Raw genomic sequence first — 25,510 nt, forward strand, 5'->3', positions numbered from 1 at the left:
CAGGCTAATTTTACCTTCCTGGTACTTTAAAAAAATATTTTAGTGCAATATTTTATTTTATTTCTGTAAGACAATTTGGAGAAGTTTATTTCATTGAAGCAAGTTTTTATAATTTATCATCATGTTTAGTAGGATTTGACAATGATAAACCATATATAATACTAATTTTTCTATACCTTTGTCCAAAAATGTTTTCAATTGAAGTATAGTTGATTTGCAATGTTGTGTTAGTTCCTGCTGTACAGCAAAGTGATTCAGTTTTATTTATGTATGTATATATATAGATAGATAGATATTCTTTTGCATTATAGGTTATTACAAAATATTGAATATAGTTCCCTGTGCTATATAGTAGGACCTTGTTTTTTATCTATTTTGTACCTACTAGTCCCAAACTCCTAATTTATCTTTCCCCCATCCCCTTCCCCCTTGGTAACCATAAGTTTGTTTTCTATGCCTGTGAGTCTGTTTCTGTTTTGTAAATAAGTTCATTTGTATCGTATTTTAGAGTCCACATATAAGTGATATCATATGATATTTGTCTTTCTATGTCTGACTTACTTCACTTAGTATGATAATCTCTAGATCCATCCCTGTGGCAGCACATGGTATTATTTCATTCTTCTTTATGACTGAGTAGTATTCCATTGTATATATATGTACCACATTTTCTTTCTTTCTTTCTTTTTTTACATCTTTATTCAAGTATAATTGCTTTACAATGTTGTGTTACCTTCTGCTGTATAACAGAGTGAGTCAGCTATACATATACATATATCCCCATATCCCCTCCCTCTTGCATCTCCCTCCCACCCTCCCTGTCCCACCCCTCTAGGTGGTCACAAAGCACCGAGCTGATCTCCCTGTGCTATGCGGCTGCTTCCCACTAGCTATCTATTTTACATTTGGTAGTATATATATGTCAATGCTACTCTCTCACTTTGTCCCAGCTTACCCTCTCCTCCCCCGCCATGTCCTCAAGTCCATTCTCTACATCTGCATCTTTATTCCTGTCTTGCCCCTAGGTTCATCAAAACCATTTTTTTTTTATATTCCATATATATGTGTTAGCATACAGTATTTTTTTTTCTCTTTCTGACTGACTTCACTCTGTATGACAGACTCTAGGTCTATCCACCTCACTGCAAATAACTCAATTTCATTTCTTTTTATGGCTGAGTAATATTCCATTGTATATGTGTGCTACATCTTCTTTATCCATTGTACCACATTTTCTTCATCCATTCATCTGTGGTTGGACATTTAGGTTGCTTCCATGTCTTGGCTATTTTGAATAGTGATGCTGTGAACATTGAGGGGCATGTATCTTTTCAAATTAGAGTTTTCTCCCATTTCTTTTTTTTTAATTTAATTTTAAATTGTTTCATACAGTTTCTAAAAGTTACATTGCATTTATATTTATTACAAAACATTGGCTCTATTCCCCGTGTTGTACAATACATCCTTGTAGCCTGCCTTATGCCCAATACCTTCCTTATACTTTTGTCTGGGCTGCCCCAAGCTAGGCCAGAAAGTCCTATGGCCCATGGCTTCTAGAACAGGGGCAACTGCAGCCTGCCTCTCCTTCTGTTTGTGACACATACAAGACTTAGAGAAAACTTGTGGAAGTCCTCACGCATGTTTTCCCCCAGAGTGGAGGGGGAAAGTTGGGAGAATCCCTTCTAATAATAAGTGGCATTTGAGATGTCTCAACCAAGTATGATCCATGCAAGTTGGAAGTGACACCTTTTGGTTAGAGTCCTGAAGGGGGATCGATTGCTTCAAGCATTCTAGTTAAGCCCCAATTCTTCTCCAGAGCCCGTGAGATGGAGTGGAAGGTATAAATCTGAAGAACTGGAATCAGTAGGATTTGATTGCAAACCTGCCTCTATTAGGGCGTGACCACCACCGAATTATTTAACTTTATCCAGACTCAATTTCCTTGCCAACAAATTGGGAGTAGCAATATCAACTTTGCACAGTAATTTTGAGGAGTAAATGAGTTAGTGTAGGCAGATTCCCTGGCTCACAGTATGTGGTCAATAATAAGTAGTAGTGATTTGTATTATTTTTCACCAGATTTCTCATTTCCCCTTTCCTACATTAAAGGACTATAATCGATCTGATGACATAGAAATATGTGCATGTTATAACTCAGTGATTTCTGTGTAAGGTTTAGAAGTAGTCATGGTAGGACACATCCAGTTTTTCCAGCAGTGGACTAGCCCTGCTCCATTTCAGATGGGTTTAACTGGAAAGTGACTGATACTCCTTCTGTCCTGGTTTGGAGTAGTGTGGTGGGAGTGGAGGGCCTTGGGGAAGCTGGCAGTAGAGTCCTAAGCTTCCCAAGCACACAGAGGGTTTTGCCAAAGCCACGTACACGATTATTAAGATTAACCATTTTCAGATGGAGTCAGACTTTTCAACTAACTCAAGTCAGACTGACTGGTAATGATGTTCATGAGATGCCATTTCCTGCCTAACAGTAAGATGTGGAATTTGTTAAATTAAGCCATGCGATGGGTCTGAAATGTATTAACTTAATCCATAATGAATGTCATTCCATCCCTTTTAACATGCTTCCCCAATTAAGCTATTTAGGCCTCAGATATCTAAAGAAATTGAGCTGTCCTACTTGTTGCCAATTGGTTAATTCCTTGATGATGGATAAAAGCTACTAACTGCTTTTGTTTTTAAATCTATGTTTTCTTCAGTAATAGCAATCTTTTAATCAGCTGTTACAAAGAAAACGCTTAATGCTCCGTAAGCAAATGCTCAAGAAAATCAAATGATTAGGAAGGTGAATGCAAGGAGGCTCTGTTCGGCCTGCCTGAGCACCTCCAACAGGACCCAGTGTGGCCACACGGAGGACCCAGCGGTCATTTTTATTTTATAGCCCCATGGTGGACACAAGGTAGATGTTCATAGATGTTTAGTGTTTAGGCTGAACTCAACTGAATTCCGAGGACTCTTAAGGTTTCTGACAAAATTCTCTCCACAAGATAAGCATTTCCAAGTTTCAGGAAATTTGGTTTGACAACCTCCACCTGTCAACAAGAGACTTAGCTGCCTTAGATTACCCCTGACTTAGCCACTGAGCTGGATATACCACATAACACGTCCACGGTTTCCTGGACAGTCAGTATATGGTTCGCTCACAAGAGCCCAGTGCAATCTTGCGTGGTGCAGCCTATTAACAGATAATCAAGTGCAATATTTCAGTTTGTAAACCTCACTTTAAATGATAGAACATACCGATCAGAAGGAAGCTTTTAGAGAAAAATCGATCCAGGGTAAAATCAATCTCTGATAAGAAACTAATATTTTTCGTTGTTGTTGTTATCTTTGAGGCCCACTTGATATTTCAAGACATTATCGATCACCAAAGTGTTTTATTCTAGAAGGAGGAGCCTGGTGGGGAGCTGTAGCTGTTTAGATCAGGGGTTGACAACTATAGCCTGTGGGCCAAATCTGGCCTGCCATCTGTTTTTGTAAATAAAGCTTTATTATAACACAGTCATGCTTATTCATTTATGCATTGCCTACGGTTGCTTCTGAGTTATAATGGCAGAGTTAAATAGTTATGACAGAGACCACGTATTTCACAAAGCCTAAATTATTTGCTATCTGACCCTTGACAGAAAAGGTTTGTTAACCTCTGGTTTTGATTTTTCAAATATATTCACTCTCATTCCGTCTTATCTCTAGTAAGACTACTTTTGCCCACCCCATGATGCTGGCTCGCCATATCATGGTGGACAGAGGCTGTGTCTATGCCCCTTGATTTAGGGCCTGCAGTAGAACAAACTCAACGTTTCTGCCCACTGGCTAGTCAATTAAACATGAATCTAGGCATACCTGTGGAGAGACTTTGCAGATGGAATTAAAGATATAGATCTTAAGTGAAGGAGAAGATCCTAGATTATCCAGTGAGCCCAATTTTACCACAATAGCCCTTAAAAATAGAGAAATTTGTCTGAGTGGAGTTCATCAGAGAGGTGTCGCAGAAGAGGAAGTCAGAAGAAATGCAGCCCAAGGGGAAGCTGTAGAGACTCAAAGCATGAGAAGGAATGTGGGTAGCCTCTAGGAGGAAAGGCGGGTCCCTGCCTAACAGTCAGAAGAAAAACCGGGGCCTCAGTCCTGCAAACACAAGGAACTGAATTTTACCAACAGTTGGAATGAACTTGGAAGCAGATTCTTCCCCAGAGCCTCTCGTAAGGAGCACAGTCCTGTTGATCATTTAATTTTAGCTCCACAAGACCTGTGTCACACTTCTGACCTATAGAACTGTGAGATAATAAACTTGGGTTATCTTAGGCCACTGAGTTTGTGGCAATTTCCTGGGGCATCAATAGAAAGCTATTATAGAGTCTAACATCTGACCTGCTTTGGCCAACGTGATGTTAAAAGGCAGGATTAAAGTAGAGGATGCAATTGTGCCAGGGCTTCCATCATCACCGTAAGAAATGTGGTTGAGATTTTTCCATCACCTGGCTAGCCTGACTGTCTAGAGGATAAGAGACCTGGACCCAACCTCCAACTTGGAGTTGAGCCCGACTGAGCCCAGTCTGAATCAGCCAACCCCCAGGCAACGCACAGATGCATAAACAGCATCGTATGATTGTTTCAAAAACCACTGAATTTTGAGATGGTTTGTTATGGAACATCAGGGTGGATAAATGATGAATACGGAAATTGGTACTGGAAATGGGTTACTCCCATTAAAAAAAAATCTAAACTATGTGGCAGTGGTTTGGGAAACAGACAGTGATTGATAAACAAACTACTATGGGCAGCTAGAGTAAAATAGCAACAAACAAGTAAACCAACAACCCAACCTCACAGAGGAGGCTGAAAAACTGAGAACCCATGTGACACAGTGGCAGACACTGATGAGCTGTTGCCCGCAATCATCTGGAAGATAGATGGTGAGCCTAAGGAATGTGTGGATTTGAGGGAGGAGATCTATGGCAAGATGTTGAAAGCTTGAGCTGTTGCTACAACTCCATTTGATGAGCTGTGAGAAAGAGAAGAACTCAGAAGAGATATGGCTATTTTTTTACCAACAACGTATTGAGGGAATATAGAACGTCCAGAAATCTTAATGTTGGAAATAAAATGGAATCTTACAAAATTGAAGATGTGGCCAGTATGATAGAGACTCGGTGAAAACATCAAATTTGTGGTGCTGACAGAAAGCTATGTCCTTAATATGAAAACCAAATCGGAGGAATGGCTACCACACTCTTTTGACTAATGAAAGAAATAATATAGCACTTAGTAAATCTTTGCAGCTGAACGGAAAGTCTTGCAGAAAGATCAGCGCACAGTCCCACAGAAGTCTGATGAGGCAGGAGTACTCATAATTGAGTCTGTATATAGAGAGAGGCATGTGTTGGAAATAATTGTGCGTGTGTTTTTGGCACATGGAGTTGATGTGAATCAGATACATAGAAGACCCACGCAGCTTTTGAGAGATCTATATTGTCAAAAGCACTGCTGGACATTTAACAATTTATTGTTCAATTTATAAACTGTCCTCTGAGCCCCCAAGATTCTAGAGACAGGAAGCAGTTTGGGAAAGCTGCTCAGCTCTTGAGAAAAGTATGTTCTCCGTTGGCTTCATCAGAAGTGGCCAATGAGGATGTTGGAAAAGAAAAGACCTTCCAGGGGGTGGAGTCAAGAGTGATGGCGAACAACAGACACAAGAGAGACCCATAGGGGGCAGAACTGGGGCCAGATGAAGGAACATTACTTACCTCCAGGGAAAAGGCACTTGACACTATTTTCCCAGTAGAATTTCAGACTTGCTATTATTAGTGGCAACTGTGTGTCTCCCATTCTTCCCTTTTCAAAGAGGGCTCCTATCCCTGTTCCACTATTGTGCGTTACATGTGGAGGGGACATAACACTTGTTTTTTATAGTTCTTTGGTTTTCAAATCAAGTGCTAAACTCAGAATTGATGTAGTCCATGAGAACCACCTGGGTTTTGAACCTGATGCCATGATTCAGTGACAATTTTGAGGGCGCTGGGATGAGATTCCTTCCACTAATAGCTACCTTAACTTTTGGTTTGATCTTGCAACTTTCACTGATCAATAGAATGTTATCAGAAGTGTCACAAATGGAGAGTGAACTGTCCTTACATGGTTAATCTTCTTCTCGTGTGCTTCTGCAATTGCCATAAGAGAAAGCCCTGGCTAGCCCACTGGTCCAAGGAGGACGAGAGACATATAAAGCAGACCAGGACCCAAACTGAAGCTTGAAGCTGATCCCAAGTGAGACCAGCCTAGATCAGCCCACTTCCAGCTGATCCACAGATACCTAAAGGTTGTTTTAGTCCACTGGGTTTTAGGGAGGTTGTTATAGCATTACTATAGCAAAAGCTAATAGTACAGAGATTTTTCCCCTTCTTCTCCCAAGAATTCCATCATTATGAATACCAATGGCAGATCCTGTATTTCCCGTTCTTTTTAATATGCTTCCCAAATTAGTCATGTAGCTGACAGAGCTCTACTTTGGGAGCCAGGAAACCTGGCTTCAAATACCAGCTCTGCCATATTATACTGGTTATATGATCTGAAGCCCATAAATTAATACTCTTTGAGTCTCAATTACCTCACCAGCGAAATAATGATAATCATCCTAACTTCATGGAGTTTTGTAAGGATGACGTGAGAGAGCAGATTTGCAGAAACAGTGTGTTGCCTGGGATAAAGTAGGGTCTGAATGTGAGTGGAGCCTAAATAATTGAAACGGACTACTGGAGGACTTCCAACTTTCTTTCTAGGCCAACAGTATCATGTGCTGAGCGACTCCTGGTCTCCAACACAATACCTACTCACTGATGCTTGTTTAATGATGACAGACATTTTTATTTCACTATTTGAGACAATCCTCACACTGGGAACGTTCCTGGAAAGGTTAACACATTGGGACTTAAATTTGTACTCTCTTGTGAATGACTAACATCAGAGCACATTTTAATTGATATCCATGGGAGATACACTAAGCATTTGGGTTTATGGTTGGGTTCCTAGTGCACAGAAGGTCAGCAAGTGGAAATGACAGAGAACACATCCCGTTAGTTCACAGCCAGGCAACATTTGTGTAGTGGCTGTAGTCCTAGAGAAAGATACCTGAAGAGTATCTGTATATGACAGAAAAAGCACCATGGCCACACTTTCCAAAAAACAGTGTAATCTAAGCACCCATGCAGAAAATCTAACAAAAATTGACCCAATTTATCGAAATGTATTTTTGAAATGTATTGTATATTTCTAAGTACAGTAAAAACTTTATATACCGGAACCAGAGCTTGAGATTTCTAACTTTAAAAGTTTTTCAATCTTTTACTACAAACTTTACTGACGATAAACATGTATAATACATTAATTTGCTTTCTTATTGTAGGAAATGAGAATGAGTAGGCTTATTTTATTTTTTTTTATTTGAGAATTCTGGGTAGTACTTAATCTCTGGGTCAGCATTACAAATGGGAAATCTCACAGTACAAGACTGAGGCCACAGCAGGTATCAGAAGTTGAGGTAAACGTCTGCTAATTACATTAAATACCCCGAAAATGAACTTTTTGATGAAGCCCGGAAATCACCTTATTTTACCCCCAAAGTGTAACATAAATAGAAATAAACAATAACAAAAAATACATGGTTCAGGATATTTTAAGATAATCTGAGACTATCTTATTTTTTCTTTTAAGTTTATTTATATTTTAAGGCTCAATTGGGTTTCAGTTAATTGCAGTTTTGCTGTATTTCCTCACAATGCCGTTTTCCTTACCATAACTCTGTAGATTACCAGAGTGCATTATTTCATGCACAATTTATTGCAGAGACAGGCAGTATTTATCAGTTCCTTCATGGCAAAGAAGAATCATCTGCTTGAAGGCCATCACTCACGCTGCTGTCAGCAGAGTGGATGAGCTGCATAATAAAAGAAAAGAAAAGAGCTCCCACAAATGCTGGATCTGTGATAACTTCATTAATTTGAGAATTAGGAGACTTTTAAAAATGAGAGGGGGGGGTGGACAATACCCAACCTTTTAGCAGAACATCCTAGATAAGATCCAGTCCAAGCCTTGCCTCATCCATCATTGTTTAGAATAAGCTTTCATGCACTTGACCTTAACCATCACTCTTTTTGTCAAGCCTGGGTGTCAACACAAAAGAAATTGGTTCATGGATGAGAGTCCTGAATGTGCATCTGATCACACTTCTTTCAGGCATTTACCTTCTCACAGTAAGGGATCAATTAAAACCAAATGGAGCAGATTTCTCTGGATATCTGGGTCGTCGATGTGGAATGCTATGGTTTGGGCAAAGAGGCATTTAACTGGAGAAGAGAGAAGCTTCTGGCTGGAGCACAAACGGGCCAGGCATGTATGTCATAAGCTGCGGGATGTAAACACATTCAGCACCGGACACAAAAGGACAAGGACACAAGAGACCGTCTGTCATGTCATTACCTGAATATCTAGCTGTATTATTTATAAACCAACTCGCAGCAGATGCTGTCTTTTTTAACACAAATTCTCCTTCCCGGGCATTATGTAGGAGGCCTAATTGTAAATGCCTATATTGTTTCTTTCCCCTACTGATTTATTGTCCTATAGACATCTACATGGGAACGCAGTGTGGAACTGTGCTGTTTTCTCTATTAATTATTTTTACTCTTTGATTGCTAATTTCAGAAGACAAACTTCTCACTGTTGACCTCCTCAGGAGTGGATTGTTTTACAACGAGGCTGTATTAGGGAAATGAGTCCCCAGTGAAAGCAGAAGGGCACGAAAACCTTGTGTCTTATTTACATTAACCCAGACACAAGTTTCCCAGTCTCTTCCCTCTTAAATCTTTACCTACTCGTAAAAGAAAACGTCATAGATCCAGGAACACTGATTCCACCAGAGTTACTGCACAATACTGCAGCTATTGTATTAAAATCAAAGTCTGCAAAAAAAATCATTGCTGTTCGACAATAAGCCACTATGCCTATCTCTGTACCGAGGATGCAAAACCACCAACCACCATACCGGGCATAGAGTAGGTGCTCAGAGTGTATGTGCGTTCTTAAAATTTAGAATCCGATATGGTTTCCAAAGTAAGCTTTCAAGATATAATGAGTTGAAATTTGGAAGAGAGGTTGGAATTCTCTTCCAGAGAAAACTTGGAAAGCTTTTGCTGTGCCATGGGGTCTGGTCAGTCCCCTTGACCAAATGCTGATTTGTACCTGTGGTTTCCCACCCACCTGCCCCCTGGGAGAGAATCGCAATCCCGGAGGAGCTCTCAGGGAAACTGACCCTTTCCACTCCCTTACCCTCACCTCCACTCAACGTGAGGATGCACTCTGTACAAGCCAGGCTGAAAGGCAGAATCCAGGGGCCGCTGCGGCCGTTGTCCTGAGCCCTGGTGGGGAGATAGGAATGCAGAAGATGAGGGAGTGTCTGTTGCCTGTTTCACGTGCTGCTGGTCCCTGCTTGGCCTCACACATTCCTCAGGAGTCCCACCTGAACTTGGCAGCAGTGTGAACTCAGACTTGGGATGGTCAGGACATACCGGCCATGTAACTCCAGTCTCTATCCTGTGCAGCAACCTGTTCTACCCTATGCCACTTAAAAGACCATCCAGCTTCTGCAGGGATGCCCCCAAGCATGGCAAACACACTCCCTCCTGAATGAGCTGCTCATTCTGTTTTGTACGAGATCGTTGGGGAGACCTTTATCGTACCAAGGCGCTGTCCAGAGGAGGCTTTGTCACTTTCACCTTTCTGTTCCGTCTGCTTTCTTAAGCCACATTGAGGGAGTTTAACTTTTCTTCCACGTGAATGGTCTCTTGAGTTATCGGATGAGGATGTGCAAGACCGTAGGGCCACATTTCATTCCTGAGCACAGGGGAGATAGTCACTTTCTGCCCACCATGCCTTGTTTCTCTCAATTTGGGGCAGAGGTCTTCCCATCCTGGGGTAGATTGAACAGGTGAGTCTGATGGGACAGGTAGAGCTTTCCACCATCTGGAGGCAGGATGAAGAGGCAGGTAGAAAGTGTGGAACTCATGTTCCTTAAACAGATCAAGTGGACGGATCATCTTGATGCTTGGTTTTCCCTAAAGATGTTCTTTATTCTACACCAGTGGAATCGTTCCATTTCAGGTACAAACGATCTGGGCTTGTAGGGCTGCTTCAGGTCTCAGGGACACCACCTGCTTATAAAGGCTCAGTGGTGTCGTGTGCAAAAGATCTGGTGACGTCTCTTCCTTCGTTGTCAAACTTCTCACCTGCCCTTTAGAGTGGGGACCTAAGAGGAGAGATACTCTCAGGGCCCCAGCACTGTGACTGTCATTATAATCGTGGTTCATTGATTGTTAAAGACCTATTTTTATGATGAAATGTACCAACAACCCTATACGCGCGCCCTCTCTCTCTCTCAGTCTCTCCTCTCTCTTCCCCGTCTTGGGCGCTCCCCTCAAGAGCACCGGCACATACGGCTCTGACTGTTGCTGTGGCAGTGATGACGGAAGATAAGAGGATCTAGGATTTGTTACTGATGATTAAAACCTAGACTTAGATCCAGTGCGAGGAGTGGGGGTGAGGCGGGCGTCATGCAAAACAAACAGGCTTTATCCGGAAGGCTGAGGAGAACCCAGTTTGCTAACCAGTAGAGTAAAAAAGGGACATGAGGGAGGTGGCAGCTGAGCTGTGAGGGGCACATGCTCAGTATTTCCCGGCCAGGTTAGATGTTCTGAGTCAAGGTTGGGGGGCCTGGGCAGAGACCTGCCTCCCTCCCCGCACAGAGGAGTAGACCCTACATCACTGCTCCGGCACTTAGAGTTTGACGTCCCTGCTTGCCGAGCTCCCTGGATAAGGAGGCTCCCAGGGAGATGCAGGACAGGAGAGGGAGCTTGGGGTGGGAGAGTCCTCTCAGCCAAAACCTACTGCAGTTGGTCAGCCAGCCTCTGAATAGCAGCTTTTGACATCTCAGTGGGTTGTGAGGGAGGTGTGGTCATCACAAATGAAACACACCACAGGGGGTGGAGGAGACCTCTGCAGGGCCCCTAATCAATTACTAAAAACACAGAGAGGGTCCAAGGAAAATGAGTGAAGGAGACAGATGCATGCTGACACTCAGTGGTATCGCTGGGCACCAAAGGAGAAGTGGGGGGATTTTCAACTTCACAGAGGACAGGGGTGATTGTTTTCTTTCATCAGCCGTTGCCCTCAGAAAACAAAACAGACACCAGAAGGGAAACAGTGACTATAGAAAAAAATACATATAGAGCTGAAAAGGATGAAATGGGAGGAATGGAATTCTGCTTTTATGAAATAATTTAAATAGTCTTGAATGCCCAAAGGGCCTAGGCACTAGATTATGTGTTACGGAGAGGCTGGTATCTCCCAGCTGGGATATGAAATGGGAGATGAATATTATTAATCATCCCTATTTGCTACATGTTAGGAAACCAAGGTAAAGTGAAAATGAGTGATTTTACCTCTGACTCACATGCTGTGCAGCCACAGAGCTGGGATTGACAGACAGAAACGAGATTCCCTGCAAAGCAGGCTGGTAGGGGTCATGCTGCTGACGGCAGCAATGCCCAGTGACCCACCTGGCAGAGGCTGGTCATCTGCCTGAAGAACCCTGTAGGTGTGGCCAGGGACTCCCATCCTGGGTCATGTCCGTAGGCAATTCACCTGCTTGGCCCAGCTTGGCCCCGGTTCACTTGGAGTGACCCTAAGGGACTGGGTTGTTATTGAACCTCATTGATCGACCTGAGGTTACAGAGAACAGACTAGAATATCAGATTCATTGGGGCAGGAATTGTCTGTTTATTTCACTTCTGTATCCCCAGGACCTAAACCAATGCCTGGGGCTCAGTCCGTATTTGTGGGATCACACTGACTGCTTTCTCCGTGCTGGGCAGTGACAGGCAACAGGATCTGAATGATGATTAAGGCAGCCATTCTCCAAGTGGTCTTGTAAGGTATTAACAGGTGTTCTGAAGGGGTCGGGAGAAGGAAGTTCTTGGTCCAAAGAAGTATGGGGAATGCTAAGTTTAGCTTTCCATTGGAAGGATTTCTCATAGCCTTTAATAAGTGAATATGGTTTGTGAATTTCCAAGGCAGGGATGGATTTGCATCATTTCCCAAGTATAATTGATGGTAAAAAACCCCTCTCATCCTTACATACACCTTTAGAGTGTATTGCTAGCCATGTTTGTTCCTTGGAAAAAGCACAGTTCCTGCCCTCAAGTAGCTCACAATCTTCTTGGCGGTCACATCCATCCAAGCTCTACCAAGGAATAGCTGGTCTCATTGATGCTTATTGGTCTTAGAGATGACCAGGATCACAATTAAACTATGGCTGCCAATTATTGTACCCACGCTGGACCCTACATACTGCTTCCTACTTGGTACCCCACCAGCCTCCAGCTGCAGCCGTTGGATTCCCTCCACTGGGAAGGCTGGGACACGAGGCAGAAGGCCTGGTCTCCCCAGACAGAGTCAGCTCTCACTCTAAGCACAAGCCCACGACCTGACATTTAAAGCCAAGATTGAGTCAGACACCTGAAGCCAGTTCTGTTCTCGGTAACTCTGACCCAGTAATACAGGGTCTAAATCCTGCCCCCATGCTTGTCCTAGATACAGAAATGAATAACAGAGAAAACAACTCTTTGGACCTCACAGCCTTCATCAGGCAGAGCCCAGAATCATCAGCGTGTGGCGTCCAGAGTCCCCATATCTGAGCCTCCGTGTCACACGTGGAGGGCTGTCCAGGCTCTCAGGCAGTGAACTCTACCCTTGCTGCAGTCTGAATAAATCACCGGTGCCCTTACTGAAGGGAGTTAATTGCGTTTGGAAATACTCCAGGTACCAGGGTTTGTTTGGTCAAAGACGTGGGCAGGGATAGAGGAATGGATGCACCCAATTTCACGAAACGCACATTAAGAATAACAGGGCCCGCGTTGCCTAATTTACAGTGGATTCCCCCCACACTCCTCCCTGCGTTCCTTTCCAGGCGCAGAATGTGAGAGGAACCGTGGCCGTATTTTTCTTTCAGGTGTAACAGTCTGTCAGTATCAAATTCTCTCAGTCAGTGGGGAGCAAATAGTGTTGATTTACTGAAAATCTGGGATTATGTCTGCTCTGCAGTGAGTGTAGATTTAAGAGAGGAGAGGTAAGAGGTCTCCGAAAGGTGAAGAAAAACACAAATGAAAGCAAGCAAGGAAAAAAATAGCTTGACAGTTAAGACATAGTGCAGCCACCGTCCACATCTTCTGGAAAGAAAAGCCCAGAAATAAACTCTCACACACACACACACACACACACACACACACACACACACACATGCACGCAGGAATGTGCATGTACATCGGCTTTGAGCCCATGGACTGGAAGGTTTGCAACCTTTTCAGTTAACCTCTTTCTCTTCGGGCATCACAGGAGTGTCAACGAGGCTCCAATACTGTCATGTTTCCTGCTGCAGAGAAATTGTGACAACAGACTCAAAGTTTTGTTTCGGTTTTTCAGAAATGGCTTTAGGGCTTCCCTGGTGGTGCAGTGGTTAAGAATCCGCCTGCCAATGCAGGGGATACAGGTTCAAGCCCTGGTCTGGGAAAATCCCACATGCCGCGGAGCAACTAAGCCTGTGCGCCACAACTGCTGAGCCTGCGCTCTAGAGCCCTCAAACTGCAACTACTGAGCCCGTGTGCCACAATTACTGAAGCCCGCGCACCTAGAGCCCATGCTCCCCAACAAGAGAAGCCACCACGATGAGAAGCCCATGCACCGCAACAAAGAGTGGTCCCCGCTCGCTGCAACTAGAGAAAGCCCGTGAGCAGCAACGAAGACCCAACGCAACCAAAAAAAAAAAAAGAAGAAAAAAAAGTAGAAATGGCTTTGTGTGGAGCAAAGAGGGAATTCTTTCCTTCGAGGGCCCTCTGACGCTTGACTACATTCCTGGACCTTTTTGTCACCAATATTTCATTATCCTGATTGCGTCCCTAGTCTCCTGGTCCTTTTCCCCTTTACCTTAAAATAACTGTCTCCCTGCGGGTTATTTTACCTCAGGAGTGTTTTCTAGAAACCCCTCAGAGTTCTTGTTTTCCCCTTATTATTTTATTCTTCTTCCTCTTAATCTTGTTTGAGAGCGAATGTGAGAACTAAATGGAATTAAAATACGAAGAGGAAAAAAACAAACCAACCTTGGGACAGTACGTGAGAGATTTTGAGAAGGGATGTTGGCACCTTTCGCGTCTCTGGGATGAGGCTACAGGCAAAGGCTGATAAGGACAGGGTAGTATAAGTGGTGGCAAGCGGCCAGCGTGCAGGCTGTTGGTGATTTCACCCCCTACCCCTCCCTGACCCCCACCAGCCCCTAGAGGTACCTCTGGACTTCAGGACAGTTGGCAGGTGAGCAGTGACTGTTACCATCGTGGGTCCCAGCAGTGTCACAGTGGGTCAGCCATGGAAGAATCTGATGAGAAGGCAGGAGCTGAGGCCTCACTGGGCAGCTGGAAGGGGTTAAATGTGGTATTTGTGCAGGTCCCTGGTAGCTACAGAGGAGAAAGACGTCAGGGATGGGTGAGAGGAGGCATTAGTAACCCCCATCACTGTGGCCACCAAGAGACCTGGGCACCGCTATGTGAGGTAGAAAAGGGAGAAGGAGAAGGAGAAGAGGAGGAAAGAGGGGGAAAGAATAGTAAAGAAGATGCCACCATAGCATCAAGTAATTCTGGACAAGAACACAGAGCTATCCAGCTGTGAAAGCAATGCCATTGTGTCTCTTTATTTTTTTAATCATAAATCCTCAGTCTCCCGAGTTGGGATTCCCATGTTATTTTGCCAAGTGGACTCTCTGAGCCTGTGATTCTCCAAGACCTGCCTCTGAGGTTAGGATGGAGGTCATCTGTGAGGAAGTGTGGATTCTGCCACTAGGGCCTGCGAGACAAGCCCCTGGGTTGAGCGGCCCTGTGTCGTAGCTTACCTGGAAGAAGTCTTCGGTCATAGCTCATGTCCCAGAGTGATTATCAGTAACATCCCCTTTCACTCTTGAAAGTGTCCTGGTTTTAATGATGAATTATGTGGCCAGACTACATATAGGCAAATGGTGGGCCTCTTTTATGGGCTATCAACCACCACTCTCTGTTGAGAATAAAAACTACCTGAAAAGGGCTTCCCTGGTGGTGCAGTGGTTGAGAGTCCGCCTGCCGATGCAGGGGATACGGGTTCGTGCCCCGGTCCGGGAAGATCCCACATGTCGCGGAGTGGCTGGGCCCGTGAGCCATGGCCGCTGAGCCTGTGCGTCTGGGGCCTGTGCTCTGCAACGGGAGAGGCCACAACAGTGAGAGGCCCGCGTACTGGAAAAAAGAAAAAAAAAAAAAAAAACTACCTGAAAAGAGTTAAGAGCAAAATGAAACTCCAAGGCGAAGAATGACTCCTTCAAGATCACTTCTCTTTCTCAGAGACCAGAGCAGTTAGACCTGAGAAGAGGCCCCCCATTCATGCATACTCGGGTCCCATTTGGACAGTATTTCTTTTCTTTTTTATTCCCTCATTTTTTTTTTTTTTTTTTTTTTTTTGGTACACGGATCCAGTTATTCAAGCACAAGAACCTGGTTGTGACCAATGTGCTTCACGAAGCAGTGTGACAATGACAAGTGTAACAGTGAGACCCACATTACAGTGGGCCCAGCAGTGGGACCCCCAAGGGAGAGCGGGGTCTGGGCTGGAAGAGGGCCCTTGAAAACTTTAGCCTTAAGGGCGTCTTTCACTTTATTCTCAGAACCCAGGAAGAATGCTGGAGACTCTGAAAGAAAACAAGTACAACTCCTCTCAGATTCTCCCCGTTCTGCACAGAGCAACAAAGCCTGCCTTTTTTACATTTCAAAAGAGGCTGCTCTCTCTTTAAAAAGTAGGAGCTACTTGGTCTGTGGCGGCTGCCTTTATCAACCATGAAGTTCCCAGCAAGGTGCTGTTAGTGCCTGATTAAACCTCATACCAACCCCGTGTCCCCCATGGTAACCAAGACATCCGCTGAGACCGGGAGCGCTGATTCGGTTTAATTGCCCCGGCTCTCTGTGATGGCCGGATTTCTTGTCTCTCAAGGCCCGGAATGGAAATCCATGTGATCAGATGAACTATCTGGGTGTCTTGACAGATCTGAAATATGAATATGGAGATGGCATTGTGCTCCGCAGCGACTTCTGAAACCCCAGTGGTAAAATATGACCTGCCACTGAAATGATTTCAGGAGTGTGTGATTCACGTAAAACCCATTTTCCAATGCAACACTAATTGTTAATAAATCAGACCAAAAAGAGAGAGAACAAGTGTGTGTGTGTATATAAATACATATAAGATACTCATATGTATATGAGATATGCATATGTATATACACCCGTCTCTATGCATAAATATAAAGGACTCCATTTGGACAGTATCTCCTTAGATACTGTCTTTGGATTCTTGCTTTTGGGGGGATTTATAGGATAATAATAACTTGTATTTACAAAACATCATACTCCAAGGAATTCACACACTGAAAATACCTGGTTTATTCTCCTTCTTCTACAATGAATGAAGAAATAGATGAATCCGCGGTGTCTTTTATTCCCTAGAGAGGGAAAACAAGGCACTGAGGGAGGCAGCGATGAGGGAGAATTAGAGCCAGCAATCCCCTGGAATCTGCACCCCATTTCCTGCTCTATCAGAAGGAGGTATGCAAGGGAGAAATCAGACAAGACGCCCTAACAAACCCCAGGGTCACTGGATTCCTCGTAAACCTTCCCTTTCTTCTGGAAAGTCATCAAATGCAAAGACAGTGACCCTAGAAGATGGAGGGGTCACTTAAGAAGCACTACAGAGCTAGATTCTTGACTTTCTTCTCCTCAAACTCCCGCTTAGAAATTGCCCCTCCAACAACCTCCCACCTCAGACTATTTGCTCCAAGATTTTTAATCTATCGAACCAAGTAATGGGGTACAGTTACAACTTGAGATCTACTGGTCATACCGACTAATCCCTGTGATGACCACGACATCGTTCCCATCAAGTTAACCATCCTTAACACATGGGACTTGCTATATTTCCAGCCAAATCAAAGAAATTTTACTGATTTCTTTTGCAGCCCTGTTCTGAGTAAGTATGTGATTTCCATTAGGCTTTTTGAAATATGTAAAATATATAGTCTCCCATTACTACCTTCAGGACCTCTAGGTGTTTGGGGATCCCTTCCTGGGAATCACTCCTACGCCCAAAATGAGTTTGAAGATGAAAATTATTGCTAAGGGGAAAAGAACTGTTGGTGTAACAAAATATTTAAAAGCAAAATTTTTTTCCACCTGGCCTGGTCAGGGCCAAGAAACCAAGAAAAGGGTGTTTTCAAAATAAGAGTAACTGCTTTAGCAAAATGTGTAAAACTGAGACATGAGGCAAAAAAAAGAGAAGAGCGTTCATCTAAGAAAGAAGAGGAGTCTCTTATGTTAAGCTGTTCCTCCTGAAATAACATTTCCATTCAGCTGGGCAATTTTCTGACCTCCCCGAACTTTATTAGGTTTTTGGCGATTACCCCGAGGAGATCCAAAGAAAGGCAGGTAAAAGTGACACAACTGACCTGCCTAGCGTGACAGAAATAAAGGAAGCTGCACACAACTTTTCATTAATTAACGTATTTTTTCCTCAGTGCTATAAGGAAGGAAATTGTAAATTTGTAATCAGGCAGATCTCTAAGTTTTCCAAGAATGGTTGTTCCCCCGCCCCCAACTAGAGCAAAAAGACAATATGTTGCACTCTGTGCAGACCCTGCTGTGTTTCCTATGTTACTCAAGTAAGTTTTCAGAAATAGTCATAAATCTCTCTCTGTTTATTATTAATTCATTTTGAGAAACTTTCTTTATTCTAAACCTCCAGGATCTGTTTAAAAGTTTCCTGCGTGTAGAGTTTCATGGAGAAAGTCTGACGGGGAACCAAATTCCACCAGTGGTTTGGTGGCGTCGGAGCTAGGCCATCAGCCAGAACATTCTACCATGTCAGCAGTGAGCACTGTTTGGGGCCCTTTCTGCAGAGAAGGTTAATGGACACTCCTTTCCCCAACACTATAAGGACCAGTTCCTAGAAAGTGGACAGAGACACCTAAGTCACCCTGGGGATAAAGCAATCACCTTGTTAATAACAGAAAGCAGGGTTATCAGTACTACTTAATTTCCACTAACTAGTTAATGCAAATAAGGATAGCTAATAGGCAAGATTTTGCCTTTATTCCATTTATAGAGTTTCTCCACCCCAATTGTATATGTAAAAGCCTCCTGAATGGAGTCCCTTATCATTTTAGTGCACTGATGGATTACGCAGAATCCGATTTGCATTTCCCTCAAGGAGAAGCCCTTTAAAAATAGCTGTTGCTCTCTAAAGATGTCAATTACGTTTCTCCTGCAGGGGGCGCAGTGGATGCAGGAACCCAAATCCGCCTCTAGGAGAGGAGGCCTGGAGGAGTAGCATGAAACTAAGGAAAGGAAATTTGACAGTTGGGTATTTGGAAAGTGTTCGTACAGTCCACTCTCGGAGACCAGGGAGGTGTCTCTCAAGGGGGAGTGGTAGAAACCCCACAATCAGAGGCATTTAGAAGGAGGCCTGGCTGGAGCTATGGAAAATTAACCATAGGAAACAACTGAGCCCTGGCAGGGGAGAGGGGAGACAAGTTTAAGAGCTCTTTCCAGCTCTAATTTCTAAGAATCTGATTAGAGTACAGAGGAAAAAAAAAAAAAAAGAGAGAGAGAATTTGAAAGGGGGGGGGTGGGGGAAGGAACAAAAGCCAGAAAAGAGCCTAATGTAATAACGTTAAGGCACACAGTTAGCATACACACTGCGAAACCCCTAAGCCTCATCCAGCCATGGTCCCATTCCAGTTGCCACCAACCGCTGGGTGTCTTAAGAGAACTCAGGTGGGCCGAGGGGAGACCTTTCTGAACTTACTCTGAAAAACACTGAGAACTTGAGAGCCATTTGTCTTAACAAAGTGCTGAAAGAGGAAGCCCGTGATGGGGCAGCAGCTAAGGTTCCTTTCCAGGTTCCTTTTAATCAATGCAATACTGTCGAAACAGTCTACTTGCCTCAGCAGAGAAGTCTGGACTTAAGCTTTGGGCTGGCTTTTTCTTTAAGGACTTCCAGAGATACCACAATGGCACATGATTTCCCAGATTTTTAGCATGCCTAGTCATAGATAATCTGAATATCCAGGGTGCCAGCTACTTCACGCTCCTGCCTTATTAACCTTCATTTAAATCAGCCCAGGTTAAATATCTGAGTCATATAGTGTTCCAGCATAAATGAGCAAAGCCCATATATTTATAACTGAGCGAGTGTGTGTGTGTCAAGGATAGTAGATATTTCCATACTTCTGATTTTATTAACTGGTCGAAAGAACTGTGACCCCAACTGAGAGGGAACGAGGTTCCAAAAAAGCAGTTTTTCTGAGCATGTACAGACAAAGGAAATAGTTTCCTTACGGAAAGAAATCACTTGAAAGCTTTTAGGCCAGACCCTGCTCTGGCTCAGATTTCCTTTCTTTTAGCCCTTTGATGAACCACTCATATGGAGATGCAAGTGTCTCGTGCCTGGTTTGAATTTAAGCTGTTGCTGACTTTAGTGGAAAACTCTCATAAACTCATAAAGAAACAGGCTTTCTTCCTTTGCTTCACCACTGCCGATCAATTTCTGATATGTCCTTGGATATTCATCTTGAGTCATTCATGTCATCAACATGGCAGAAAACAAATTTGTTCCCAGGAGAGGTTGAATTCATTCTGCTCCTTTCTCCTGGAGCTCTGAGCATTGCCGTTTCTCCTTCATGCGTAGATAGAGGGTGGGGTAGAGATGGAGGACAGCTGGATTCGGGAAGGTGAAATGGAACAGGAAAGATGCTTTGTGACACCTGCTGAAGATCTCGTATCTTCATGGCAGAGTTATGACCGGAACAGTACCACGTGGATCCCATCCAGTACCCCATGCAAGAAGCTATATTCTCCACGTGCCTTTCTTCAGGAATGAGCTGGGTATGGAGTATAGTTTTAAAGAAAAGGTTTTGCTTTCAAAACAAGACTCTTTTTTCTGGTCACTTGAGAATCGCGTTCTGAATAAATCGCCGCCCCCCGCCCCCGCCAACCCTTTGCTGGGCTCTTTGGTGGGAGTTGAGAGGCTGGGATGCCCCAAGCATTTTGTTCAGGAACCTGCGTTGCCTTCAGGATTGTGTGGTTAAAAACCAAGAGCCTTGGAATCAAGCCAGTCTGGATTCAAAGCCCAGCTCTGCCCCTTAAGTGGGTAACTTTGAGCAAGTAACTTAAGTCTTCCTGGTCTTCAGCTTATCTGTGAATTTGAGAAATTGTCCCCAATTTATAGGTAATTGTGAGGATTAAATGAGATTGCATTTCTAAATCTCCCTGTCTTGGCTTCATTCTTTCTCTCTGACCCTCTGCTCTTGTTGATAACTTTGCAAATTCTCCTGGCCCTACATAACTACAACAATTGTGTCCAGTCCATCCAAGAATATCCCTAGGGTATATGGGGCCCAAGGCAAATCACACTGTGTGTCCCTGCTCCCATCATGCTTACAAAGACACGATCAGATTTAAGTGAATTTAAAAGGCAGTTTTGAATTGAAGAGGAGTTCATCACCAAAGGAAAAGTCTAAGAAATACTTGTGGAAGCGGGAAAAGGGGACATCAGGATGGCAGTATCGAGGGCTGTGACATACCTGTCCTGGATTTTCCATCCAAGTTTCCCCACCCGAGGCTGCACGGATCCCCAGGGGCTCCCGCATCATGCTCAGAGCTTGATCACTACAGCAGTACCCAAGGGTCCCCTGGCCCAGTGTGACACCCTGATGGGCCAAAACCTTCAGGGGTGATTGCCAGAAACACTTCTCACCTCCACAGATGACAGTTTCTGAACTTCAGGAGGCTTGTTGCTACAGTTCCTTCAAAACATTTGGTTATAAATGAGCCAAGTAGACTTAGGATGGAGCAAATCTGACAGATCGCTACCCACACAACTATTTCAATTAAAAAATATGTAATCCATTAAAAACAAAAACAACATAGAGGATGTCACTATATAGCAGAGGCTTCAGCGTGAAAGTAAGCCACTGAATGTGTTGAATGCTGTATTTGTTTCCTATGGCCGCTATAACAAATTACCACAACCATAGTGGCTTAAAACCACACGAATTTATTCTCTTACAGTTCTGGAAGCCGGAAGTCCGAAATCAGTTTCACTAGGCTAAGGTCAAGGTTGACACTGGACATCAGGGCTGGTTCCATCTAGAGCCTCCAGGAGGAGCATGTGTTTCTTGCCTCTTCCAGCTTCTTGTGGCTCTAGGCTTCCTTAGCTTGAGGCCACACCCCTTCAGTCTCTGCCTCTGTGGTCACATCGTCTTCTCTCCTGCGGCAAGTCTCCCCCTGCCTCCTTTTTATAAGACCACTAATAGTGACATTTAGGGCCCACTGTGTAATCCAGAATAATCCCCCGATCAATTACATCTGCCAGTCCCTTTGCCTATAGGGTGACAGTCATAGGCTCCAGGGATTAGGATGTGGATGTCTTTGGGGGCCATTACTCAGCCTACCACGAACGGGAATCCTCTTCATAAACAACTGCAAGCAGTTGTCCTATTAAAATGTGTCCTTTGCCCAACTGAATGGAAAAACGATTCTCAGGCACCCTAATTTTCTTTTTTCATTTTCCATCTATAATCAGCTTCGAGGCCAGTATACTACAGGAGCATCATTTCCCGCGATTGCCATTGCCTTTGCCATCTCAGGAAAGGAGCCGAGAAGTGGCTTCTAAAGGAATGAACCACCTAAGACCTTCCTCTGCTCTATTCAGAATTACCATATCTCAGTCATTTTCCATCATATCAGAGTTGCCAAAGTGCTCCAGACCTGGCAAGAAAGCATGTCCTTTTCCAGACACATACAAACCTAAATATATACCCCCTTCAGGGACAGACACATGGCATTTACGCCCGGAATGGTTGTCCAGTTGAGAAGCAGGAGGTTGAAAGGGGACAGCTATTTAAAAGTCACTCTGATATGACCTGTTCCCCAAACAATTCATCTCTGGGTCGCAACCATTGTTGCTAGGTGACATAACATTTATTACTGTCGTGTCCTGGTCTCCTTGGATTGGTAACAGACATATCTATTCCTCAGAGTATGAGCAAAGTTGATAATGTCCTCTTACTCTAGGCGAGCTGAACTTGAACCTCCAAGAGACTGGTTGACATTAAAACTTCGCAACACCTATCATTGTCTGTCACCTCCCGAGATAAACTCTCTTGTGATGGGTTTCTCCCATCACCAGCCGCTGATGCCATTTTATTCAGTCTCTTTTGTAGACTGTCTCTTGGGTCCCCGACACTGCCTGGCTTGCTGAATTCGGTCATATGCTCAAAGTTAAATTCACAGACCTCAAGACCTCGGAGTGTGGTGGGATAGGAAATAATCAGAGGATCTGGACAGAGTAAGACTGTCAGAGAAACTGCGAATCAGCAAAAGAATGAAAGCCCCTTGACCCTGAGCACATCTGCCACGTATTTAATCCCACGTTCTTGCCAAGCCCTGAAAACCCAGGCTGGGGAGACATGTGGGTGGCGTGGGGTGATGCATTCTAGGAGAGCTAGAGGTGAGAAGCCTGGCAGGCGGCCACCCTGTGGTCCACTCTCTGGGAGGGAACCGTTGGTTGCAGGGGAGGGGACGCTGTGAGCCATGAGGACAGTCTTGGACGCAAACCTAAGGGTCTGGGGGAGTGTCTGGGTGACCAGCCGCCAGTTGTACTGTATTGATTTTATTTGCTGGTTACTTTGCCAGCTGGCTCTAGACCAAAGGAAGGAAAAGAGGCTTCAGCTTTTCTTTGGGGTCCTGATCTCGAGGTGACATTAAGAAGATCGCGCCATTTGGGGGGAAGTCCGCCAGCGAGATCCTGAGTGGATCTTCATTTCCACATTCTAAGGTCAAATTGAAAATAAGCCAGACACAGAAAGGTTTTGTTTTGGGAAATGCCAGAAGGACCTTTGTGCTAGAGCTCCACCTACTTCTGCAGCCTCATTTTCACTCCTCCCCGCCCGCCCCCTCCGTCCCCCTCAACACACACACAGACACTTTTAGCTCCAAGAAGTCAGAGGATCTACTTTCAGTTTCTCTTCATTCTTCGCATATTTCTCATCTAGGTCAGATGTCACTGTCTCTTGGATTCTTTCCTGGATTTCCCATTCTGGGTTAGTTTACCCTTTCCAGGCCTCTCTCAGCATCCCTCACACTGTTCATTACACGAGGTACTAGAATACATAATTTATCCATCTTTCTTATTAGACCTGAAAGTATGTGAGGGTAGAATTTTATCCTTATATTCCCAGCTGGTACCTGGTCAGCATGCAATCGGTGTTGGTGAGGAGATGGCACGGATATATCAGACATTCCATTTGTATGTGGAAGAGACCTTTAAGCGTGAACCTTTGGTGCCAAAGCATGTGTGATGGATACACTAGAAGGAACAGGTACGAAGCCACAGGGCTTCACCACACATCATTTCCTTTAAAGAAAAGTGGCCCTGACTGAGTTTTAAAATTTCAGTTGCTATATTGTATTCTTTCGGGGAGGTGAAACTAGGGTGCAGGAGGGGCGGCAAGATAACCACATATGTTCCGAGCCCGGGAAACTTGGCTGTCTTGGAGATACCAGCAGGAATTCTGCCCGCGACAAGTGCTCCATACTGAATGCACCTATGCCAACCCCATCAGATCTCCCCTTGGCAAGAATACAGGAAAGTCAGAGACCAGAGAAAATGCTCTGAAATCCTCTGAAATATTGCATGGACTCACCTACATTTCTTAGACTCTCATTAGTTAGGCTGGAAGCCTGTGATTTGTTCTGGTCAATGGACTGCAATTGGAAGTGACATGTGTCACCTCTGGGCCAAAGCATAGAAAAGTAGGTATGAATTCTCTGAACACTCTCTTCCCTACTGTGGTGGTCATGGAGGACTCATGTTGCCATGGCAGAGCAAGAGGATCAAAGTAGCTTGGATGCTTGAGTCACCGCACGGAGAACAGCTGCCTTGGAGAGGTGCCCAAACCCACAGAGGAGTCTGCATAAGTGAAATATAAATGTGTGTTGTCATGAGCCACTGAGATTTGGGGTGGCGAATGGCCCATCCAACTTTAGCAGGCAAGTTGTCCTAAAACACTCTCTTGCATACTTATGAAGTAGACCACTACTCAGTGCCAGAAGTATCGACATGAGTGTGACTGTCTCTTCTCCTTCATGGGAATCAGCCTGTACCTTTCGTTGAGAGCCCAAGGAAACTGGCAGGCTGATAGGCCCAGGGTGAATTCACTGAGTGTGTTGTGGGCCATATACATCTGTGCACCTTCCTTACACAAATTCTTCAATTTTGGCCTCACAAATCAGTCATCAGATGGCAGGGAGAGACGTAAGGGAGGGTAGTCGTGGCATCAGTTATTTAACACTTTTGGACGTCTTGTCACAAGCCTTCAATAGGACCCTACCTCTCAGAGCATTGTTTGACCTCCTACATGTGTTCTTTACTTAATATTTATTAAATGCTTAATAATTACAAACTCCTATTTGGTGCAAAGGTGTTTTCTTGGCCAGCCTCCTGAATATGCCCATCCCATATGGACACTGGTCGGCATTCACGGGCCACTATTTACTGATTCAAATGCCAGACCTCTACACAGAGCAAATGTTCAAGGCAGTCCGAACGAACCAATGCATTGCATTCCCGTCTTAGCCTACCTACGATTTTACCAGCACAGAATCCTCTAGCCTGAGCTAGAGAAAGCAATCCCCTTTTAAGGAAACACCCACCTGGTTGTTTGCAGCGGGCTCCATCAGAAATATTCTAGAATTTCTTTTCCTAAGAAATAAGTGGTTATTACATAGACCTAGAAGGGAAAATGAATTTGATTTGCTAACAGGCTTAGAAGATAGAGTCCTCTCCCCATCTTCCCTTTCTCTCTGTAAGCACCGGGAGGCATTTCCTATTAAAAATTTCAGCTCTGCTTCTTATCACCTTTGCCCTCTTCCCCGCTCTGACTTTAAATTCAGGAGATGGTTTCCCTGGGGAATATAGATCCTGGTGCCACGTGATCTGGCCTAAAGGGTAGTATGACAGAGCAAGACAAAGGGGCACGCTAACCTTGCCTTCTCCCAGCCGGGTCCACGCCTCCCACCGGATGCCGAGGCCCTGCAGTGCGTGGGCTCAGCAGTCTCTGTAGCACCCGTTAGTTTGTGTGATTCAGTCTTTGGCAAGGCCGGTTCCAAGTTGGAAAGGGGACGTGGAATTAGCAAATTTCTGGTGTTTAGAAGGGACTGGTGAAAAATGTATTTTTTTATGGCTTTTATTGCTTTAATATTTTTTTTTTTACTGTAGAATTCATACTTGCTCATTATGGAAAAATTTTTTAAAAATACAGAAAATTGAA

Source organism: Aethalodelphis obliquidens, unplaced genomic scaffold, assembly GCF_003676395.1.
Source record: "Aethalodelphis obliquidens isolate GAN/ISIS:26980383/991018 unplaced genomic scaffold, ASM367639v1 scaffold32, whole genome shotgun sequence".
NCBI classification, from domain to species: Eukaryota; Metazoa; Chordata; class Mammalia; order Artiodactyla; family Delphinidae; genus Aethalodelphis; species Aethalodelphis obliquidens.